Source organism: Marmota flaviventris, chromosome 19 (genome assembly GCF_047511675.1).
Source record: "Marmota flaviventris isolate mMarFla1 chromosome 19, mMarFla1.hap1, whole genome shotgun sequence".
NCBI lineage: Eukaryota > Metazoa > Chordata > Mammalia > Rodentia > Sciuridae > Marmota > Marmota flaviventris.
In genome coordinates this window covers 28,257,895-28,280,686 of record NC_092516.1, presented here as the reverse complement: position 1 = coordinate 28,280,686, position 22,792 = coordinate 28,257,895, and the positions used below count along the sequence as shown (strand labels likewise).

Genomic DNA, 22,792 nt, shown 5'->3' with positions numbered 1-22,792 from the left:
TCTTGTCTCCACCAAAGAAGGGAATGTGAAATACTCATCTTTATGTCCACAGTGCCTAATTGCCCAGTTTCCAGCCCATGGTGAAAACTCAATAATGTTTCTAGCGAATAATACATTCTCTGAAGACAATTTCTCAACACACAACCTCCAACACACAACGGTCCCAATTTGTAGCTTTCTGTTTCAAACAGAAGCCCCACCCATCCCTGAATGAGAGCGTTGATGGCCTGTGGCATTCTAATTGCTGTTGAAATATCCACTTCCATCCATCATCCACAGAAACATTTTACCCTAGGTAAGCGAGCCTAAATACAGCTTTTACTTCCACACCTCTGAATTCTCATTTCTTCTATTCTCCCCACCCATATTCTTCACCTGTAAATTGACCTTTACCTCTGGACAAATTAGTCAGATGGTAGTGAGGCCCAGGTATCTGCGTTTTAATAAGATCCCCAGATGGACGGAACATGTCATTTATTTTCTGTATTTTGATACACGTCTGGGACCCTAATTATCCCAGGGAAGGGGCTGTCAGATCCTTGAGACATCAAACAATTTATTTAGAGGGTATTTCTTGATATAAACCAATCAACCCAGAGCCCTCATATCAATCATCTCTTCCATCAGGTTCTTGCACCCTGGTGCACTATCCCCCTGCCTTAATCACCCCAGGGCCAGGTAACAGGGAACCAGGGACAGTCCCTCTTACCCATTGCTCTGAAATTATTCAAATTTGCCACCACCAAATCTGCTTATCCTACCTGCCAGTTTCTTCCTGTAGAAGCCACAATACAGGCTCTACCCACAGCTCTCCCTACCTCTTCCATAAGATGATTGATTCTGGGACTTCCCTCTTTGATTCCCAAAGACCAGGGTCTGAATCTTCCTCTTGGGAACAGTGAGTTAGAAACTATCTTTTCCATGCAATTGCCTCCTGGTCTCTTGGCCTCTGTAACCTCACATTTTCTATGTGTGAGGCAGCAACACCTCCCCACCACTCCGTCTTCCAGGGACAGGTCAGCTCTGAGCAGCTCTCTGGATTTCAAAGAAATAAGCAGAAACAATGAGTCCTCCTCAAAAACTTTGAGAACTAACATGACCTTTGATGCTACTCCCTCTTGGAATGGCTCACTGCAGGTTTTCTTCCACTCAAGTGGTTAGAGTGATCACATATGGAATTATTTGGTTATACTTGAATTCTCTCTCCCAACTTTGGGACTTCTTGGTCAATCTGGGACTCTGTTTTCACTGTCTTGTCCATTTGGTTTCCTTATCCATCGTCTTTGTTTTCAAAAGTTGTACCTCAATGGTCCAAGAATATTTTTTCCTCTGGTCACTATCCTTGCTCCAACTGTATGTTTCAGATATGTATACAACATCTTCTTCCTGGAAAGAACTTCTGAGATTATATTTAATATATCATGTATAATTTTATATAAACTGACCAATAAAAGAGAGTCCCCAGCTATTTCAGTCTTCAGCATTTATCCAAAGAAACCAAAATCAGTGTATGATAGTCATGCAGATATATCAGCATTTATAATAGCACAATTCACAATGGCCAAGTTATGGAACCAATCCAGGTGCCCGCCAACCAATGAATGGATAAAGAAAATGTGGTAGTGTTATAGGGACAAACGAGGCAAGGCATCAAAGTTAGCAGGAAGCAGTTTTATTTGGCTGCAGCCAGGTTCAGAGGGTACAGCTTTTGCTGTAATCAATCAATCCCCTGAACCCTGAGTTCAGGTAGTTTCAGAGTTTTATACCCAGCATGTCAGGGGAGGAGCTCAGAAGTTCACAGTCTGCAGAAGTTCACATAAAAGCAGCTTTTTCTTTCACTTTTTTTTTTTTTTTTTTTGGTTCTGGGCAAGTTAACCCTTCAAGATAACAACAACTGAGTAGGGGAGAGCCTCTTCTCCCCTTTCTTTCCTCCCCCTGCCAGCTGTTACCATAGAGCCCAATTGGTAACTTCTCTTATCTTAAAAATGTAGTCATCTCTGTGAAGCGCAGCTCAAGGCCAGAGGCCTTGTTTGCACATTTCTACAAACTACTATACTGGATATGTTCATGAAAAACTAGTAAGGGGGTGTCCAGCACCTGGAGTGCTAGTATCTTCTCAGCCAGTGGCCAATTAAAACAGGACGACATAAAAATAGGAAGTTTATCTACATTGAACTCTTTTGCAGAGATTCTTTTGGTGAAGATGCCAGGGATGTGGTTTAGTGGAAAAGCACTTACCTAGCATGTGTGAGGCCCTGGGTTCAATCCTCAACAGTGAAAAAAAAAAAAAAAAAAGAAGAAGGAAAAGGAGGAGGAAGAGATGTGGTATTTATAGACAACGGAGTTCTACTCAGTCATAACGAAGGTTGAAATTATGGTATTTACTGGTAAATGAATGGAACTGGAGAACATCATGCTAAGTGAAATAAGCCAGACTCAGGAAGTCAAAGGTATTATGCCTTCTCTCATATATGGAAACTAGAGAGAAATAAGCAAATAAAGGTGGTAGAGGGAGGCTCCCAGGAAAATAGAAGAGAGATCAGCAGAGTAGAGAAAGGGAATTAAGGGGTAAAGAGAAGGATGGGGAAAGGGAGGCACTGCAGAATGAAATTGACCAAATTATTCTATGTACATAGGTGAATTTGCCACAGTGAATTCCCCCTTTATGTTTAACTATAAAGCACACTTTTAAAAACAATCAATAAAAGACAGACCAGTAGAATAGAGGAAGATGAATGGGGTAGGAAAGAGGGAAGGGAAAGAGAAAGTACTTAGAACTGAAATGGAACAAATTATATTTCACGTGTGTAGGATTATGTCCAAATGAACTCCACTATTATATATAACTGTAATGCACTAAAAAGAAAAATAATAAAAGTTCTCACTTCATTGCCTTTTTCCACAGTTATATATGTTTATAAACAAGATGTCTCCTTCCCTCCTAAACATGGGATGCAGCCATATGTCATTTTAAAGTGTTATGGGTTAAAAAAAAAAAAATAGGGAAAACAAAAAGAGATTTACCTGAGTTCCTATCACCGAACCAATAGTGCCATACTCATGATTCCAACTCAAATCCCCACCCCAAATAGTCCCAGTAAGAGTTACCATTTGTAGGATGCATTCTAAATGCCAGGTGATGGGTCAAATGATCTATAGACTTATACTATCCAATTAACCTCATGGTGTGACCCTATGTCAGATAAGGCACCTGAAACTCAAAATATTGAGGGATTTATAAGAAATTCAGTCATCACCCAAACTCAGGGGATTCTGAAACAAGAAACACTCTTCCTCATGACTTCAAGATAGATATAAAAAAAACCTGAAACTGCTTTTTGCAGAATAGCTTAGACATTAAACATGGGATTGCAATGTACCCATGCAGATTTTGAAATATAATGATCGTGAATGTTTCCATGAATCTCAGTGGAAAATGTAATATTTCTTAATTTTTATGAAGCAAATTAAAATCTGGATCACAGCCCTTACAAACTAAATTCAGCTTCAAGTTAGTATCAGTAATAATTGAAGATTTTTTTTCTCTCTCTGTGTCTTCTACTGAGGGCATGTGGGTCCATAAAAATGGTGAGAAACTTGTCTTTAGACTACTCTGGTGTTTGATGCCCTGAGAGTCAATGCTCCCTCATTGACTCTGGGCCTCTGTGATTTCTAAGGTTCCACTAGTTTCTACCTTTACCCAGGCTCCCAGTGCACCCATGTTCATGTGAGGTCTTTAATTATTAGACTTCTATATTTGAGTGAGATTCCGGGTTATGCTGCCTGCCCACCTCTGCCAACGTCCTCTGCCTTGTACCATGCTCTGTATCCTATACAGGTGTTAAGTGTATTGATACAATTGAAAAAAATATATACCGGCCATATCTAACTAGATATTTTAGAGTACATCTGTATGAAAGAGCTTTCTCTAGCCCCTGCACAGATTGAAGGAAAACGTTTGGACTTTACAGTCATGATTCAAGAGAGAAAAATCATAAATAGGCCCAGAGGTTGGCAAGCATCGTTCTTAAAAACTTTATGGGACAGAGTAACTGTCACTGGCTTCAGAGAACTAACAGTTATTCTGGGTAATTTTATGACAAGGACTCTTACTTAAAAACTTAAATTGGACATCAACCAAATCTATATAGTAGCATTCTTCTATGGCCAGAATACCTCCACTGCTCTGGGAGGGGAGTCTGTCCCTAAGAAATGGTGCAGAACAGACCAAGTAGGAGGTTGATTATTTCTCCCAAGTGTCAGAGGGCTGCAAAGTGCATCCTGGGACGCCAGCCAGCTTCAAATGCAGTCTGGTATGGCGCAGACGGCACACGGCTGGGATTCAGTGAGGATGAATGACTGGGAGGTTTTAGCCACCTGCCTTTTGGATGTGCATGAGGGGTGTGTTGACTTTCCATTCTGTAATGACCGCCTTGGATTCTGGTCCCCACACCTCTCTCCCCACTCTTAGGACCTCACCCCTGAGCTGTAGGCTCAGCTTAGTAAATGTGACCATGAAGTCTGAGTCATAAAGGACTTAAGGAATCACATTTTATCTCTTCCCCTTTGTCACATAACTGATTTCATTATGGCTCTGCTCCTTGAAACCAAGCCTCTGGCATCTCCTCCTCCACCTCCACCTCTTATAACCTCGTTGCGATCAACTTTGCTTCTTGTATTCTTGAATGGTATTCCCACAGACACTGTTTTCATGCATCTGATCCTGAACCCCCAAGCTTAAATTTGAGGTCCACTTACCAGCTAAGAGTCCTCTGGGACTCCCATTTCTTCCTTTGGCCTTATGTGGTCCTCTTACCAATCCCTCAGTCACTGAGCTCTGCAGAGGTGTTGGGACACTCATGTGCTACCTCTCCTTGCTCAGTGCTGCTGTCTATTGTCCACTGCTACCTTCTGGAGCCCCAACCTACCTACAGCCATTATATACCAGACTCATTCAAGACCAGATGTTACCCTGGCCTCCTGCTATTGAGTTGGTTTCCAACTGACTGCCCCAACTAGGTAAATCTTTCCATCCTCAGGTATCAGCTCCCAATGGCCTGACCAACCTCCACAAGAGCTAACATCTTGTTTCGACAGATTCAGTTATATTAACATTTTTTTAAGGACACGCTACAGAATATTGGTTCAACCCTGTTAGTAGACATAATGTACATAAAATGTTTTATAGCCAACTCTGTTTTGAGGAATATATGTCCAACAGCTAAACAAGAGTCTTTACGAGAGGATTTCACAGAGCATTTACTATATAACTTACACTAACAATACCTAAGGAGGGTTAGAGCACTCGTGACCATGTTTTATGTGGATTATGTTATTGAAATTAATGATCCATGTGTTAGTCCGCTTTCTGTTACTGTGACAAAATACCTGAGACTGGGGCTGGGGATGTGGCTCAAGCAGTAGCACGCTCACCTGGCATGCATGCGGCCCGGGTTCGATCCTCAGCACCACATAGAAACAAAGATGTTGTGTCTGCCGAAAACTAAAAAATAAATATTAAAATTCTCTCTCTCTCAAAAAAAAATTTAAAAAATGCCTGAGAAAATCAATGTGTACAAAGGAAAGATTTATTTTGGCTCTTGGTTTCAGTCCATGGTTGGTTGATAGCATTGCTTTGGGGACTGTGGTGAGTCAGAACATCATGACAGTAAGTATGTGATAGAGCAAAGTTGACAGCCAGGGAGCAAGAGAGAGAGGAAGGAGTCACAGTCCCAATATCCTTTTCAAGGTCACATCCCAAATGATCTAATTTTATTCCATGAAACCTCACTTTCTAAAGTTTCTACCACCTCACAATAGTGTCATAGGCTGGTAACCAAGTCTTTAACACATGGACTTTGGGGAACACTTAAGATCTGAACAATAATATCCATGAAACAGAGTTGGGAAATGCTAACTCGCATTATCCAGGTGCCAGTGCTTTGTTAACTTTGACCTATTGTTATAATGACATCAGCAAGAACAATACCCTACCTTTGAAAAGCATTCATGCCTTCCCATGTCCAAAGCTCTAAATGCAGCCCTATTCACAATACAGTGGAACCACATGAGCTGTTTTTACCTGCACCTTGTCCCTTGTCCTTGTTCACTAGTTGTTTGACTCTAAAAATTGTTTATTGTTTAACTTATCCACATCACCATTTCTACTTCTCCTTCATAGAGTACTTGATATATAAATGTGTAGATTATTATTATTATTCAATAACAGCAATAACTAATATTCATTTAGCATTTTCTATCCACTGATCACCATCCTAAATACTCTGCCTACATTGTCTCCATTAAAGATCATATGATATACATCTAATCATTAATCTCATTTTATAGAGGAGGCACAAAACAGCTAAATTCCACCAGATAATAATGTTAAACTGAGATTCAAACCAAGGTAATAAAGATATTACTAGACTTAGTACTCTCAATTCCAATGCTTTAATTTGTTCGTCCACTGAACAGGTATTTAGTGAGCACCAGATCATGTTATAAAATCTAGAGATACAGCAATAAATACACAGACATTCCTACCCTCACAGAGCTTATATTCTAGTGGAAGGAATAAGCATTAATCAAATAAGCATAAGCCTTGTGACAATAAGTGAAATGGAGAATAGTAAAGCCAAGTACAAGATGCAGGAGTCTGGGAACCGGGGGCTGTCTTCAGCATCCTGACCAGGGAGGGCCCATGTGATTGAAGATACCATTTGAGTCTAAGAAAGACTTAGAATGGAAGAAAGAGTTCCAAGCAGAAGAAACAGCAAAAGCTAAGGCAGAAGCACACTTGAATTGTTCAGAAAATGCAAGAAGATCAGTGTAAGTAGAGCCGAGCAGGTGAGAGGGAGAGGGGTTGGCAAGAGTGTGGAAGAGTGAGTGAGTCATGGGGTGGCCATGTGGGACACGTCAACTCTAATCAAGGATATAGTTTTACCTTGAGAGTAAAAAAGACCAGTTTCCATGTCCCAGGCAAGAAATAATGTTCACCTAGACATTAACAGTGGAGGTAAAGTGATAAGGCTGGGTTCTAGAAAGATTAGGAAAAGAAGCCCAGCAGAATTTCCTAGCAGATTTGGACACGGGATACAAGAGAAGGAAAGGAGTCCAGGTTACCGCCAAGATTTTCACCTGAGAAACTGCAAGGATGGAGTCATCCTTCACCAAAATGGGGGTAGACTGATGGAAGAAGGGCAGTTTTGTAGAGACAAATGCTCTGTCTTGGACAGTGCATACCAGTCAGTCCTGTTTCCATTTCAAGCTGGTGCTTATCTCTGCCTGTGAACCTGTCTGTGATCTCTTGAGGGAAACTAAGAATGAGATAATTCAATATGTCCCTGAAGTGTCAAACTCGCTTCAAGACTCTGCTGAAGTTTTTTGGCATTTCAAAAGGACAAAAGGACTCAAAAGCATAATGTATGAGTCAGGTTCTCCAGAGACACAGAATCAATAGGAGACAGAGGATAGGGAGGGAGGGAGATAGACAGACAGACGAGAAATTTATTAGGGGAATTGTTACATGATTATTGAGACTGAGGTGTCCTATGACAGACCGTCCACAGGCTAAAGAACTTCAAATAGACTGGTCTTGTAGTTTGGGTCTGGAATGTCACTCAAAGGCCCACATGTTAAAGATTCGGTCCTCAGTTTGATGCTATTGAAAGATTTTGTATCCTTTAAGAGGTGGAGCCTAGTGGGAGGTCTTTAGGTCATTGGGGAGGTGGGGTCTAAGGGGACAGTGCCTGCTTCTCCCTCTCTCTCTCTCTCTCTCTTGTTCCTTCTCTTTCTCTCTCTCCCCATTCATGATGTAAACAATTTACTATGCCATATGCTTCCCACCATGGTATGCCATCTCACCATAGATCCAAAGCAGCAGGGGAAATCAATCATAGACTGAAACCTCTGGAACTATGAGGCAAAATCAATCTTCTCTCAGGTCATTTATCTAGCATTTGCTACACCCATAGAAAATTACTCAGACTGTTGGAATGTAGAGCCGACATGTTTCCACTCTACCTTCTTAGTCTTATCACTTCCACCCCTGCCCCCAAGATGGCTCTTAGCATAACAGTTATCTTGCTTTTATTTTACTGTGATAATGAGAATTGGAATTTTTGGAGAGTCAATTCTAATCTCTGTCTCTATAGAGAATCATTCAGTGTCTTGACAATCTATTACCTTATGTCATCTTTAAAATATCCCTATACAAATAGGCATCATTATTGAGGCTGGAGGAGTTTGACAATGTGAACTCAACTGAAATACACTATTCATGGGGCCTCTCTGGGTAGGAATGTCCAGATTTCGCCTCTTCTTTTGGTTGGGTCTTAGTTGTAGAGGCGGTGAAAGGATCGGATAGGCTGTGGCTTTTGTCCTCTGGAGAAACAGCAGGAGCAGAGGCCAAATATGAAGCCCTGTGAGCTCTTGGATCTCTTCTATCTCTTGAACAGTCACATCTTTGGCAACAGGATTTATTTCATTTTAGCAGAAATCCCAAGGGACCGATTATTTCTCTAGATTCCTAAGTACTTGACATTAGGTAAGTCATAAACTGGGTTCTGAGCATTATCTCTCCTATCTAGGGAAAGTTTCCATCGCTGAGCTGTCAAACTAGGTCACTTTAGCCAAGATAATATCAACAGAGCAAACCCCGAGCACTCATTTGGCTAAGGAGGAGGCTCATAGAGATCTTTTCTTGAAACCCCAACCCAGGATTAGGGAGGTAAAGAGTCAAACAATGAAGGCTAGGTTGGCCCCCAAAACTCATGCCTGGCACTCAGTTCTGCCTGTGCTGCTATTAGTGAGGAAAGAGAAGGCACTGCTCACCCCTGACATAACTTAGTATGTAGGTGCAATTTCCAAGGAGTAACACGCCTCCTGTGTCAGAGCTGAGAAACAATGGTCTCCTTGTTCTCCTTCTTCCATCCATTTGCCTAACGTATATAAAGGCTTAAGTGTCCTTCAGGTTCTCTGTGCCATCTCCATAATCCCTCCACAGGATTTAGCCAAGAAGCACGGGCTTCCTCTTCCTATTTCCTCCCCTAATCCTAGGGCCTGTTGATGGCAGGCTCCAGCCAAACAGCAGGCTGCGTCTGGATCTTCCATTTCCCACCTACATCTGGAATCCTGTCAATTCTTTAATGAGCTGGTACAGAGGAAATTATACTGTTTGCTCTCCTCTCTGTCTGTGTCTCCTCTATTTGGCCTTCTTAATACTTTGATCGTCTCAGGAACAAGAGTAACAGATGTAACTCTAACGTGGGCACGGAGCTCACATACCAGCTGTACTGTTAGCTATTTAATACTTTTAAAAAAATCTCCTCCAATGTATTATAGATGCAGAAAGATGTTTTCAATAGGAAATGAATGGATAAGGCAGGAAAGGGGCGCGCGTGCACACACACACACACACACACACAAAAAAAACCAGAAAGGGCCATGTCCCCATAGAAATTAAAGTTTGAAGGAACAGTGCAGTCATTTGTCTCTTGATGGTAAAGCTCTGACTTTCGGATCCTGATAGGAATGAAGAGTTGGTTTGGACAGTTGATTCTCAGTGCTTTTCCCTCCCAGCTTCAAGAGGATCCAACTTTAGAGCAAGACATTTTCTTCGTTTCTTTTCAATGACAAATTCAGCTTATCTGATGTGCGCAAGTCCATCCAAAAATGCCTCACAACCTGTTAATGTCCCAAGTTTGTTCCCTATACATTTATTTGATACGATGGAGAAGAACCGTTAGTGCAAAGCTATATACTTCTGTTAGGTGGTTTACGGGGTTGAATCCATCTAACACTCTTATCAAACAAATAAGATTATTGCCTTTCCTTATGAAAAGAAACCAAGGAGCCCAGAAATGAAATATTAACCAGAACAGGCAATGGTATGTGGTGGCTGGCTTGTACCACTTGGCAGGAGAATGGGCGGTACACCTCTCTTCCCAAATCCACACTTAATGATGTTGAGTCATTAGCTGGGAATCACCCATCCTGAGAGTATTGACACTATGGAGATCATAAAATGCTACAAGAGGGGATTTCTTTTTCTTTCTCTTTTGTTTGTTTTTTGAGAGCCAATTATTTAACATTTCACACAACTGAAAACAGGATTAAAAACTGAGTCTTTTAGACACAGCACTAAATGCCTTCTTGGAGGCTGATCTTTAACAGGCTGAGACTCTGCCTAACAGTTCGGTCATCTAGCTAGTACTTTACCATCCTTCCAAAATGACTTCTCTGAGTACCTCGTAGTTTTATGTTCATGGGCACCACTCCCAACCGCGGCCGGCTTTGCACTCTCTTCACAATTTGCGCCAAGCCCATATACCACCTGTACTATTAGCCAGTTAAGAGTTTTCTTTAAATCACCTCTTTTTATTTAAACATTCATAAAGATGTTTTTAAAAGGAAACCAACGGATGGCAGGAAAAAGCACAAAAAAAATTAAGAGGGATATTATCCCAGAAACAATATGTTCACTGTGAGCTAAAGGATAGAACCTAGAATTGCCAGAATGTAGAGAGAGAAGTGTGTCCGGAAGGCTGTGATCTCAGGGAGTTTAGGAAATTGGTTAACGGAAGAGAGAGAGGAGCCATTGGGTGTGTGATCTGGAGGTAAGGAATATGAGACTATGATGCACTACTCTGGGGATGAAACCACATAGACCAAGAGAAGAATGGACCTGGGGGGGGAGGGCGACTGGGCAACTGGAGAAGCTGAGGGAGAAAACCCCCTGAGATTGTTTGGAGCTCACGGAGATGCATCAGCTGTCGGGAGAGGGTTGACATTGTGGAAATCAGCCCATGGCAGCAGTGAAAACCCAGGATGGGTTAGGATTAGGAAGGCTAAAGGCAGGAAAGAGCTGACAGAGGTGGGGGGTGAGGTTACAAAGAGCCCCAGGGGTGAGCTGTGGAATTATGAAGGCCAGAGATAGGACAGATGTTGGAGAAAAGTGGCCAGAGGGCACCATCCAAGAAGGAGAGAGTTGCCCTTCTGAACCTTGACATTGAACACGGAGTGAGTGAATGATCACAATCAACAGCCCATGTGCCACCTATGAGTCTGACCTTCCCGAGGCCACCAGTGTACACACACTGCACCCCGGAAAATAGGATCTTCAGTGGACCAACTTGGTACATTATGTCCAAAAAGGAAACAAAGTCCACGAATCTATTAAGTTTCTACCTGTCGCAAACATGTGTTATAGTCAGAGGTAGCATTGTACCAAGACCTTAAAAGGAATTTAAATGAATTTTCCTGGATCGTTCCTATTTCCCTAAATAAAGAGCATCCAAACTTTGACAATTGCTGTTCTACTTCTCAATGCACGCGCGTGCATGTGCACGCACACACACACAAAAAAAAAAAAAAGAGAGAGAGAGAGAAATATATAAGAAGGAATTAATCTAAGGATGGGACCTCAGAACAATAAGGATGTCAAAGGGAAAATGGAGAGAGAATGAGAGCAGAGGAAAAAAAAAGTTACCAACTCAAATCAGGCCATTGTACTAATAACTAAGTTCCAATAACTAAGTCCAAAACTGAGTTATTATTACAAACAGTGACCATTATAATCAGAGTCTATATCCCAACCCACACCAGTTTCCCTGTGCCCACTCTTTCCAGTCTTAATAACCTTGAAACTCTATAGTATCCTTGTTTTAAAATTGAGGCAGCTGAGCCAGGCACCATGGCACATACCTATAATCCCAGCAGCTCGGGAGGCAGAGGCAGGAGGATTGAGAGTTCAAAGCAAAGATGAGGCCCTAAGCAACTCAGTGAGACCCTCAGTGGTAGGGTCCCTGTATTCAACTGCCAGTGCCACTGAAGAAAAAAAAAATAACTACAATAACAGTGATTGCTCCCAACAAAGCTATGTATTTACAACCAAGAAAAAGAGGATCAGTCTCTTGGATAAGGATGACTCAATTATTTTGCTCCAAATACTCCCTCTACAACGTGTGATATTTCAGAGAATATCAGTGTAAAGCTAAATACATATTGTCTTTCTGCTCAAATGACAGATTAATTACTAAGACTTGACTAATAAAACAAAAGGGGCAATGGAAGTTATCCTTGTACCAAGAATTAAAGTTACCAATGTGTTAATTATTTTAAAATAGACCTGAAATTAAAATATGTAAAGACAAACAAACAACAACCCCCCCCACACACACACACACAAATACACACACCTCACTGAATCAGTACAGAGTAAAAAGTTCAAATAGGTCAAGTTGATAAAAACTCAATTTTAGGGTTGAGGTGTAGCTCAGTGGTAGAAAACTTGTCTAGCAGCATAATGCCCAGGGATCCACCCCTAGTCCACAAAATAATGGTGATGATGATGATAATAAAAGTAAATTTTAAGCATTCCTCCCACCCCGGAACCCCAGTCCTCAGTTCCCCTCCCTAGAAGTAAGCCAGTAGCTGTGTCTCCTTCAGGGAGAGTCTGCACATAAACAAACACATATTACATTCTGTGGAAAAGAGCAGCAAACAACATACAATGTCTTGTACCTTAGCCCACATGAAATCACCCTTTACTGTTCACAACTTATTTTCTCTTTCTTTTTCCCCCCACCATTGTGCAACCTGCTTCAGTGCCAGCAGCCTAAGGGCAGAGGTCAGCAGTGGTTCTGGGCTCGTCTGCCCTGGGCTGGGCACTATCAGAGGTCCAAGGGAAGGGGCCTGCCACAAATCCAAATCCAGGAATCACTTTCTCATGTAAAGGAGCACAGCAGACCATGACAAGGATGAAGTACAGTTCATCTAATCAGTGACCTTTGGATACACATAGTATTATATGATGTTTTATTTCTAGGAACAGCATCTCAATGACGATCCCTACAAGTGCACCTTTGCACAAGTCAAATATATAGGAAAAAAATAGATACACACACTCTTATTGCCATATTGGTCTCCCAAAGGACTCAACTAATTTACCTTCTCACCAACAAATGAGCTGCCTGAGGGCTGAGGATGTTGCGCATGGCAGAGGGCTCACCTGGCACGCTGAGGCCTTGAGTTCCACCCCAGCACTGAAAACAAAAAAAGCTGCCTATTTCTACTCAGCATCACCATGCAAGGTTCTAAGGGATTTTATTTTGTGATTGAGGCTAAATATTTTATACGTTTGAATTTGCTTTCTCTACTGCTCATGCTGTCTGCCTCTGTTTCTATTACCTGTGGGTTCCCTTCCTAGTCACTGTAGAAATCCTTATATACTGAGGAGTCTCTGTCTTTGTCTCAGGTGTTACAATTGCCTTTTTCCATTTGTCCTTTTTTTCTTTTTTTAAGCCTTTTCTATGATATTCATCACTGAAATTTCTATAATGTTTTTAATGACATTCAATACTAATTACTTGTAATAATTTGGTAATTTTAAAAAAAATTTTTTGGTACTGAAAACTGAACCCAGAGATACTTTACCACTGAGCTACATCCCCAGCCCCTTTTAAAAATTTTTTTATTTTCAGCCAGGCATGTGGTGCATGTCTGTAATACCAGCAGCTTGGGAGGCTAAGGCAGGAGGCTTGCAAATTCAAAGCCAGCCTCAGCAACTTAGCAAGGCCCTACACAACTTAGTGAAACCTAAGTTGAGGAGGCTGGCCTCAAACTTGTGATAATCCTGCCTAAGCTTCCCAAGCCACAAGGATTATAGGCCTGTGCTACCACACCTGGCTACAAATTGGATATTAAATTGGCAAGTTCTTATAAGATATTGCTTTTAGTTTATCTGGGATACCTCTAGAAACAAGTAACAGAAAAATCTAACTCAAACTGGTTTAAAGGCAGGAAGAACCTGTGCAGACTCAAAGGACAGGTCCTGAGAGGCAGATGGGAATCAGGCTTCTCACTGGGCTGCCTCCTCAGTGTGTGGGTAGAGAAGCAGCACCACCCAGAACAGCCATGATGATCTCTCCTACAGAAGCAAGGAAGCACTTCCCTAGAAACTTCCAGCACATGCTCCTGACTTTCAGTGGCCCACACTGGGTCCCACATCCACTCCTGAACCAATCACCCACATGTGAAGACCACCCTGAGCCGGGCTTACACCAGCTTCTCTCACACTGTTGGAATGTGAGGGGTGGGGATGGACTAAACAAAGCCAGGCTAGGTTAGGGGAGGTGGTGGGGCAGGCAACCCACAACTACAGTATGACCTGCAGAGGATTCCTGGGCTCTGACCAGGGGTGTGATGGTACAGGAATCATGGGAGCATTTAGGAGGAGTGAATAGGGGCACCCACCACAGAAATGCAAACGTGTCCTGATACCACCAAAAACAGTAGAAAAACATTTAAGAGGAAAGGGAGTTCACACTTAACTGTTCCAAATCTGAACCTCCCATAATAGTTAGAAACTCAGTGGTTCAAATGGAATGTGACTTGACAAAAAGGGCATATGAATTAGAAAACGCTATGTCTAAAATGACACCTGTCCAAATACTTTATCTTTCAGAAAATCGGCCTTGACTGGGAATTGTCACTGCACTGTCACTGCACTGGGAAGTGCCATGCTGTACACATTCAGTTCCTCCTTTCAGCATTTGTACCAATAAAACTCAGACTAGAGATCAACAGAGACCACAAAACGGGGACCTTCTTCAATCCAGACCCAACAGATCCACCGTTTTACTAAATATTGAAATACACAGAGCTCTGTTTTCTATATATTCCCATCGTAAATGAGTGCATGCTCTGCTTCTTAGTGATCTGGAGCCCTAAGATCTTTTTCTTATGAAACACTTTACTAACACCTGTTTCAGCTGGTCATTCCTAACTGTCAGGACCTGCACTCTATCACCCACTGTATAACTGTCCTTCCAGTTGGCCATCCACAACTGGACATATCTCACTGGTAGACTATAAGTTTAGCACATGCAAGGGCCTGGGGTCAATCCCCAGCATCCAAAAGAAAAAAAAAAAAAAGGATAATCTTTATATAATAATAATTTATAAAAGGATAATCTTTATATAATAATAACATAATCTTTATAAAGGATAATATATTTTTAGAGTAGACAATTATTTTTTAGAGTAGACAATTTTCCAAAACTGATATATAAAAATAGCCAGTAAGCACATGAAAGGATGGTCAACACCATTAGTCATCAAAAAATGTAAATCAAAACCATGAAATACCATTTCCTGCTCACTAGGATGCCTATAATCAGAAAGTCTGATAATAATGTGTTAGTGAGGACAGGAAATTAGAATGCTTATACACACTGATGTGAAAGCAAAAGGTGCAGCTACTCAGAAGTCTGGCAGAAGTCATGCCAAAAGTTTAAACTTAGAGTTACTACTTGACCCAGCAACTCCACTCCTAGGTACACATCTGAGAGAAATGAAAAGACACATCTACACAAAAACCTGCAAGCAAATGTTCAAAGTAGCATTATCTGTAGTAGCCCCCAATGGAAACCCAATGTTCGCCAACCGTTGAGTGAGTAAAATGTGGTCTATCCTTCAATGTAACCTTATTCAGCCATAAGAAGGAATGGAGTACTGAACGTGAATAACATGAATGAACCTTGAAAACATTATGCCAAGAAGCCAGACCAAAAGGCCAATTAAGGACAATTCTACTTCTGTGATGTCCAGAACAGGCACATCTATGGAGACAGAATGTAGACTAGTGGATGCCCAAGGCTGGGTGAACTTGGGGGAAATAAGTGACTATTAATGGGTACATCTTTTGGAGATGATAAAAATATTCTGAGGTTGATTGTGGTGATAGTTGCACAATTCTTGTGCACTTTAAATGGGTGAGTTGCAGAGTATGCAAATTTCATTTCAATAAGGTTATTTAAATAAAAAAGAATAGGTAACAAATAGGAAACTACTACCTTTCATGCTGACACACACACGATGGCCGAAACAGTACATATAACAACCGCCAGAAGGACCATGAGGACGATCAAGTAACTGCTGAGAAGAACTCCTCCAGCACAGTCTAGCTTCCTTCTGTGCATGACATACAAGGTCAGAACGCCAATCCACCTGTCCAGAAACAGGGAGGGTCAGAATTGGAATCCAAGGAGCAGCTTTGTAAAACATGATTCAAAGAAGTAAAGAAAGTTAATATTTTTCAAAACAAGGCTGACTGTGAAATACAATTTTCATCAATAAAAGATCAAGCAAGCCAATGAAAGAGCATGGCTTTCTATACTTTCCATGCTTATACCATTGTTCTTATTCTGTGCATGCTATAATCCATTTAAAGTCACAAATAAGCAAATATAATGTGAGCTGCTGGTGGAAATATGCAACTGGTAAGCCAAAAATTATGTTTGCTAAATTACTAAGGAGAATTTGTACATTGGTGGTTTAACAACAAGCACACTATAATCTGCAGTGTGTAATTCAAAACCAAGAGGGAAGGAACTAAACAGAAATGCAAAGATGTTCATGCTAAGCACAGATAAGACAGGAAAGGAGAAGTCCTGTGGCCCTGTGACTACAATTTTGTAATTCAGTGCAGAACAATGAAAGACAGCACTGAACACCACAAAGTAATAATGACCCTGACCTATCCCTAGAGGTATTTTAGCAGAAGGCTGCGCAACACTTGGCAAGATTGCCTTATTACATAGATTCAAGCCCAGATCTTTAAGAAGTAGAACTTGGGGGCTGGGGATTGACCTCAGTGGTAGAGTGCTCGTGTGAGACCCTGGATTTGAGGCCCTGGGTTTGAGTCCCGGGACCACCTGGAGGAATTAAAAAAGAAAAAAGAAAAGAAAGAGGAAGGGGTACTGGACTAGATAACTGCTTTCTTCAGTTTTGCGAAATCAGGCCTTCATGTCTAGAAATAACAGGGAAATGACTTCAGAAAACCTGGCCCTGAAAACTAGAAAGTTCCTGGGAAGTAGCTCATAACTCTTGTTTTCAAATTCCTTGAGAATCTACTGTTTGAGAACGATGGTATTACTCCTTGCCCACACCCTTTGCGAACTGACTTCATGCACCAGTGTCGCTTCCCATTGGTTCCACACTCCGAAAGACAACACTTGAGGAGTCTTTCTGCCACCACCGGCTCAAGAATGCAACGAAGGGCATTATTTTCCAACTTTCGTCTTGCAGGGGCAGGAGTTTTGCTCTCCCACGCGGAGTAAGGGAATGAAGCAAGTGCACCCGGCTCGAGAAGGAGAGCTCGAGGCAATGGTATTTGGTCTGCAACGAGGACCCCGCTCCCGTGTGCCAGGTCTCAGCGTTGCAACCGGGCGCTGCTCGTGCCCTGTAGCGCCGACGTCCTGGCCGCGCACCTGACCCCGACACCGCCTCCCCTGTCCCGGCCTCTGCGGTCAGCAGGCTGGTACTTTTGTCACTGTCTCCAGGGACAGCGCGCCCCCAGCTCCTCCTCGGCGCGGTACAGTCGCCCGCAGAGCGGCCGCCCTTACCACAGCACTCGCAGGAACAGCTCGAAGAACCCAGGGAAAACCAAGTCGTCACTGGCGATGGCCCAGCGCCGACCGAAAAGCACGATGCCCGGCATGGCGCAGGCCCGGCATGGCGCAGGCCCAGCAGCACACCGAGCAGCTCCAAACCTTCCGGACTCCGCGGGCGAACCGACCCGCGACTCCGCGCAGGCGCCCACGAGGGCGAGGCCTTGCGCAAGCTCGCTCCGACCCGAGACGCACGCGCAATAACCCCCACGTCGCCCCGCGCCCCGCCCCCCCCGCCCCCCCCGCCCCCCCGCCCCCCCCCGCCCCCCCCGCCCCCCCCCGCCCCCCCCGCCCCCCCCCCCCCCCCGCCCTGCGGCAGTCTGCGCCTGCGCAGGCTCGCCGACGCGGCTGACGGCTGTTTACTTTTTAAAAATAATACGGAATCTTATTTCTAAAATGAACAATCCAGATCAAAGTATAGCTCCCGAGAAGGCAAAGGACCCTCATACCTCTTTTTTTAGCGATGAAAATGTTTCATTTATAGAGAAGTTGGGCAGCACTTAAGGACTTACCAGGCATCCTTTTTTTTTTTTTTTTTGGTACCGGGATCGAAACCAGGTGCACTTAACCACTGAGCCACATTAACCCTCTTTATATTTCATTTTGAGTCAGGGTCTCGCTAAGTTGCTGAGGCTGGCTTTGAGCTCGTGCTCCTCCTGCCTCAGCCTCCCCAGCTGCTGGGATTACAGGTGTGCGCCGCCCCGCTCGGCCCTACCAAGCATCTTTAACAAGGGATAACATCCTATCGTTTTGTCTCATGACTTTTGGAAAAATAAAGATCTTTTTATATTATTTTCTGTTCTTTTAGGTTTAACTTCACCATTCGCACGTTGCAGGAAGCAGTCTAAGAGACGTGGCATTTCATCATGAATTTGTATTAACTTGGAGAAATTTATCTTAAATCTTTGATTCATACTCCCTCCATTTTCCCGTTTGGGACTTGATTTTCTTGATTCGGGTAACTTCTATGATTCAGATGAAATGAACATCCTTGCATTTAGTGTTTTCTACTCTTGCCTACTGTTTTCCCCAGGTGATTGTTCAGGATTTTGAGTAGTTGTTTTTCTGAGAATTCTTTAAAATCCTGAGATCTTCAATTATCAGATTGTGAAGTAAATAAATCACGTTTTTAGTTTCAGGACACAGCAATTTCCTATGACAAACCCATTTATTGTCATAGAAACTTTATCAGATGAGTAAACAGGTTTTATCTTTTCATTGTATTTTGGCAGAGTCAAGTATAGTGTTGGTTAACTGAAGTCTAAAGACTCACACCTTTTAAGTGCCTGAGGTGAAAGTAGGACAGATTTGCACTGTATATTTTAGTATTTGTTATGGCTTGAATATGAGTGTACCACCCAAAGCTCATAAGACAATGTAACCGTGTTCACAGGTGAAGCAATTAGATTGAGAGCTGTTACATGATCAGTGGGTTAATCCACTTGATGAATTAAACATTTGAAAGGATTGCTGTACTGGTGTTAACTGTAGGTAGGTGGGGCATGACTGGAGGAAGTGGGTCACTAGGGGTGACCTGCCTTTGGAGTGTGTGTGTGTGTATGTGTGTATGTATGTGTGTGTGTAATATATATATATATATATATATATATTTTTTTTTTTAATATTTACTTTTAGTTATAGGTGGACACATCTTTATTTTATTTTATTGTGGTGCTGAGGATGGAAGCCAGTGCCTCATGCATGCTAGGCGAGCGCTTTACTTCTGAGCCACAATCCCAGCCCCTGGGATTTATATTTTGTCCCTGGCATCTCACCCACTCTCTGCTTCCTGGCTGCCATGAATTGAGCATCACAACCACCAGGATATTCTGTTTCACCTGGGGCTCAGAATAATGGAGTGGCAGACCATGGGCTGAGACCTCTGTTATCAAGAGCCTGAAATAAAAATTTCCTCCTTTAAGTTATGCTTGTCAGGGATTTTGGTAACAGTGACAAAAAGCTGATTAATAGTTTTATTAAAAATTATCCTTGGGTTGGGCTGGGGATGTGGCTCAAGCGGTAGCGCGCTCGCCTGGTTTGCGTGCAGCCCGGGTTCGATCCTCAGCACCACATACAAACAAAGATGTTGTGCCCGCCGATAACTAAAAAAAAAATAAAAATAAATAAATGTTAAAAAAAATTATCCTTGGGTGGGATTGTGGCTCAGCGGTAGAGCACTACAACGTGCTGGGTTCAATCCTCAGCACCACATAAAAATAAATAAATAAACAAACAAAAAATCAAATAAAGGTATTGTGTCCAACTATAACTAACTAAATATATTTTTTTTTATTTATCTTTGCTTTGTCATTTAAAACGATTAGTGCTGTGTTGCAACTTGCTTTTAAATTTGCAGGTATAAAAGCAGGCAATACTTCAAACTTGCATGATAAACACCTAAAGAACCTATGCAAGATTCCTCACCGTAGCTGGGCAAGGTGATATACACCTGTAATACCAGTGACTAAGGAGGCTGAATAGGGAGGATCTCAAGTTTGAGATCAGCCTCAGAAACTTAGTGAGATACTGTCTCAAAATAAAAACTTCTTTAAAAAGGTCTGGGGGGGGGCTGGGGTTGTGGCTCAGTGATAGAGCACCCGCCTAGCACGTGTGAGGACCTGGGTTTGATCCTTAGCACCACATAAAAACAAATAAACAAAATAAAGGTATTGTGTACAACTAAAAAATAAATATTAAAAGAAAAAAGGTCTGGGGGAAGCTGGGCCTTGTGGTGCATGCCCATAATCCCAGCAGCTCAGGAGGCTGAGGCAGGAGGATAGCAAGTTTGAGGCTAGCGTCTACAATTTAGGCTGTAAGCAACTTAGTGAGACCCTGTCTCTAAATAAAAAAATAAAGAGGCCTGGGGATGTGGCTCAGTGGTTGAGCACCCCTGGGTCCAATCCCCAGTACAAAAAGGGCTGGGGATGTAGCTAAGTGGTATAGTAGGGGTTTGAACCCCAATAATATAAAGTATACTTACATTGTAAAGGTTAACTCAGATAGGTGGGAGGGCCCATTCTAGGCAGGTGTTCAGGGTCCCTGAAAATTCCACATCTGACCACTAGAGGGCAAAACAACAAAAATCCCTGGTGAAGCCCAGACCTGGATTCCAGCTCAGGTACCCTCCTTAATAAGATGTCATCCTAATTGACCACAAAAAAATGGTGGTGACATCTTAGCCAATTTTATTTTCACTTGGGAATAAGGACTACAGGAGGCTTTCACATGCTGAGGTTCCAAATCTTGTTCTGTGTATGGTGCTTTACAGTGAGTGACCCCAGTTTGTGTTATTTACATGCATGAAGACAGGTATAAACCCCCTTTTCCCCAGTCTGGGCAGCAAGTGGTTGGCTTGACCTACTGCCACTGGAATTCCCACCCTTCCTGCATACTCTGAATTGTCCAAGGAGGATGAAAACAGACCACACCCACTAAACCAAGATTAGGATGCTGAGAAAAAAATGTAGACTGCTACATAAAGCAAAAACATGGAAGCAATGGGCTGGGGTTGTGGTTCAGCGGTACAGCGCTTGCCTGGCATGTCCAAGGCCCTGGGTTCAAGCCTCAGCACCCCATATAAATAAATAAAATAAAGGCATTGTGTCTAACAACAACTAAAAAATAAATATTAAAAAAACATGAAGCAAAAGGGGAAATAATATGAGGATTAAACTATGCGATTATGCTGCCAATTCAGAAAGCTGTTACGATCCACATAAATAAACGTACAACTCTTCCAGCTCCTTTCCCCCACAAGACAATTTAAGGCAGGAAGTAAAAATACTATATCCTCCCTGTGGTAAGCACTGTTAGTGTTCAACACTTTCATATTGATGGTGGATCAGGTAAAATCAAAGTCATATACTTATGCATAAATCGAAGAAGTGTTACAAATCAATATAATGGCAAAATCGAGAGGAGGAATTCTAGTATTTCTACAAAATAGAGAAAAAGTTTTCCAGATAATGTGAAATGCTTGCAGGCTGAAAGAGCTTTTGCTATCAAATGAAAACAAATCACACCAACATAGAATGTTTAAAAGTCTAATTCGACAGCATATAAATAAATAAAATAAAGGTCCACCAACAACTAATAAAAAGTCTAATTCATAAAAAATTCTGTGTTTATTAAAGCATTTTATTTAGGATAATAACATAAGTCATGCAAGAGCTCAGTTAAAAACAAAGAATATTAGGAATGGTAATTGGTGCTTTCAATTTAAAAAGAATTGTAAATCACTTTACTATCCAATATTGATAGGAAAAATCATTAGAATCTGAGTATGGACATGGTTGTGGCAATCTTTTGGGAACTGCAAATGAAAGTGATAGATAAGTTGTGCTCTGTTTCTCAGAAAAGTAGGGTCTCATATCCAAAGTAATCATTACAGTCCCTCCAGTCACACTTGGATAGCAAGCAGTCCAGAGCCCTTGCCAGTGAGTTCTTTGGAACTCTTCGGGAAGTCTTAAGGGAGAAGAGCAGGCTCCTTTGGCAACTCTTAGTTGACACCCCATCTACATTCAGAACCTTAAAATTTTGGTTCTGAGGGACTTGCAAGTCACCAACACTAACCTTAAATGTAGTGTTGTGATGTCCACGGAAGGATTTCCACGGCTGGCAGAAATAAACTTGGACAGATGTACAAAATTCAACATACTGTCTCAGATTTCAAACAAATATGACTCATCTTTTGGCAAAAAATAAATGTAGTGGAATTCAAATTTGATAGATGTTAGAATAGGTAATTTACCAACTGCCAAGAAGTACGATTTCATTGTAGACACACTCAACCTTCAAGAAGTTTTTTTTTTTTTAAAGTCTGCACTTACTCATTGTAAAATCATGACTTTTGAAACTACCCCAATTAAACTGCACACTGAATTTATTAATACAGAAGGGTATGGAAAACAACAACCCGCAGGGAGAAAAGGAAAGTAATGGGCTCTGGACTTTCACAATTTCCCATTCTACAACTATTTCTCTGACTGCCCAGCCCACATATTCTGCTATGATTAAGTGTGTATGATTAAGTCTCACTTAACTCTATAAAAATCAGATCCCTATTGTAACCAGTTGCCATTTTCCTCCTGAAAAAGTGCCCCTCCGTTGCTTAATAAAGCATAGGGGGGTCTCTCAAGATCTGTCCCCTTGTGTGTGTCTCTGTGTGTGTGTGTGTGTTTGCTTTCAAATACAGCATTAAGTTTCTTTGTGTTAAAAAAAAAAAAAAAAGATAAGGCAAGATGCCTTGGACAGAAATCTTCTGGTTCTTTTCCTCTGCATTCTTAAGGACCACTGATGACTGCAACAAGAGTTAAGTTTCTGATTTTCCACATTGAGCA

The 22,792-nt window shown here is 41.9% G+C and overlaps 1 long non-coding RNA gene and 1 other non-coding gene across 2 annotated transcripts in view; both read right to left on the bottom strand.

Moving 5' to 3' along the window:
* Positions 1-17,579, bottom strand: part of LOC139702934 (uncharacterized) — a 41,901-nt gene extending 24,322 nt beyond the window's left edge. The window contains exons 1-2 of the long non-coding RNA XR_011705505.1: positions 17,409-17,579; positions 15,858-16,011 (exon numbers count right to left, since the gene is read on the bottom strand). This is a non-coding gene — a long non-coding RNA (uncharacterized lncRNA). The remainder of the gene's footprint in view (positions 1-15,857; positions 16,012-17,408) is intronic.
* On the bottom strand, positions 12,590-12,719 carry LOC139702986 (small nucleolar RNA SNORA42/SNORA80 family). The gene has a single exon (XR_011705541.1). It is a non-coding gene; the product is annotated as a small nucleolar RNA SNORA42/SNORA80 family (small nucleolar RNA).
* Positions 17,580-22,792: the final 5,213 nt, after the last annotated feature.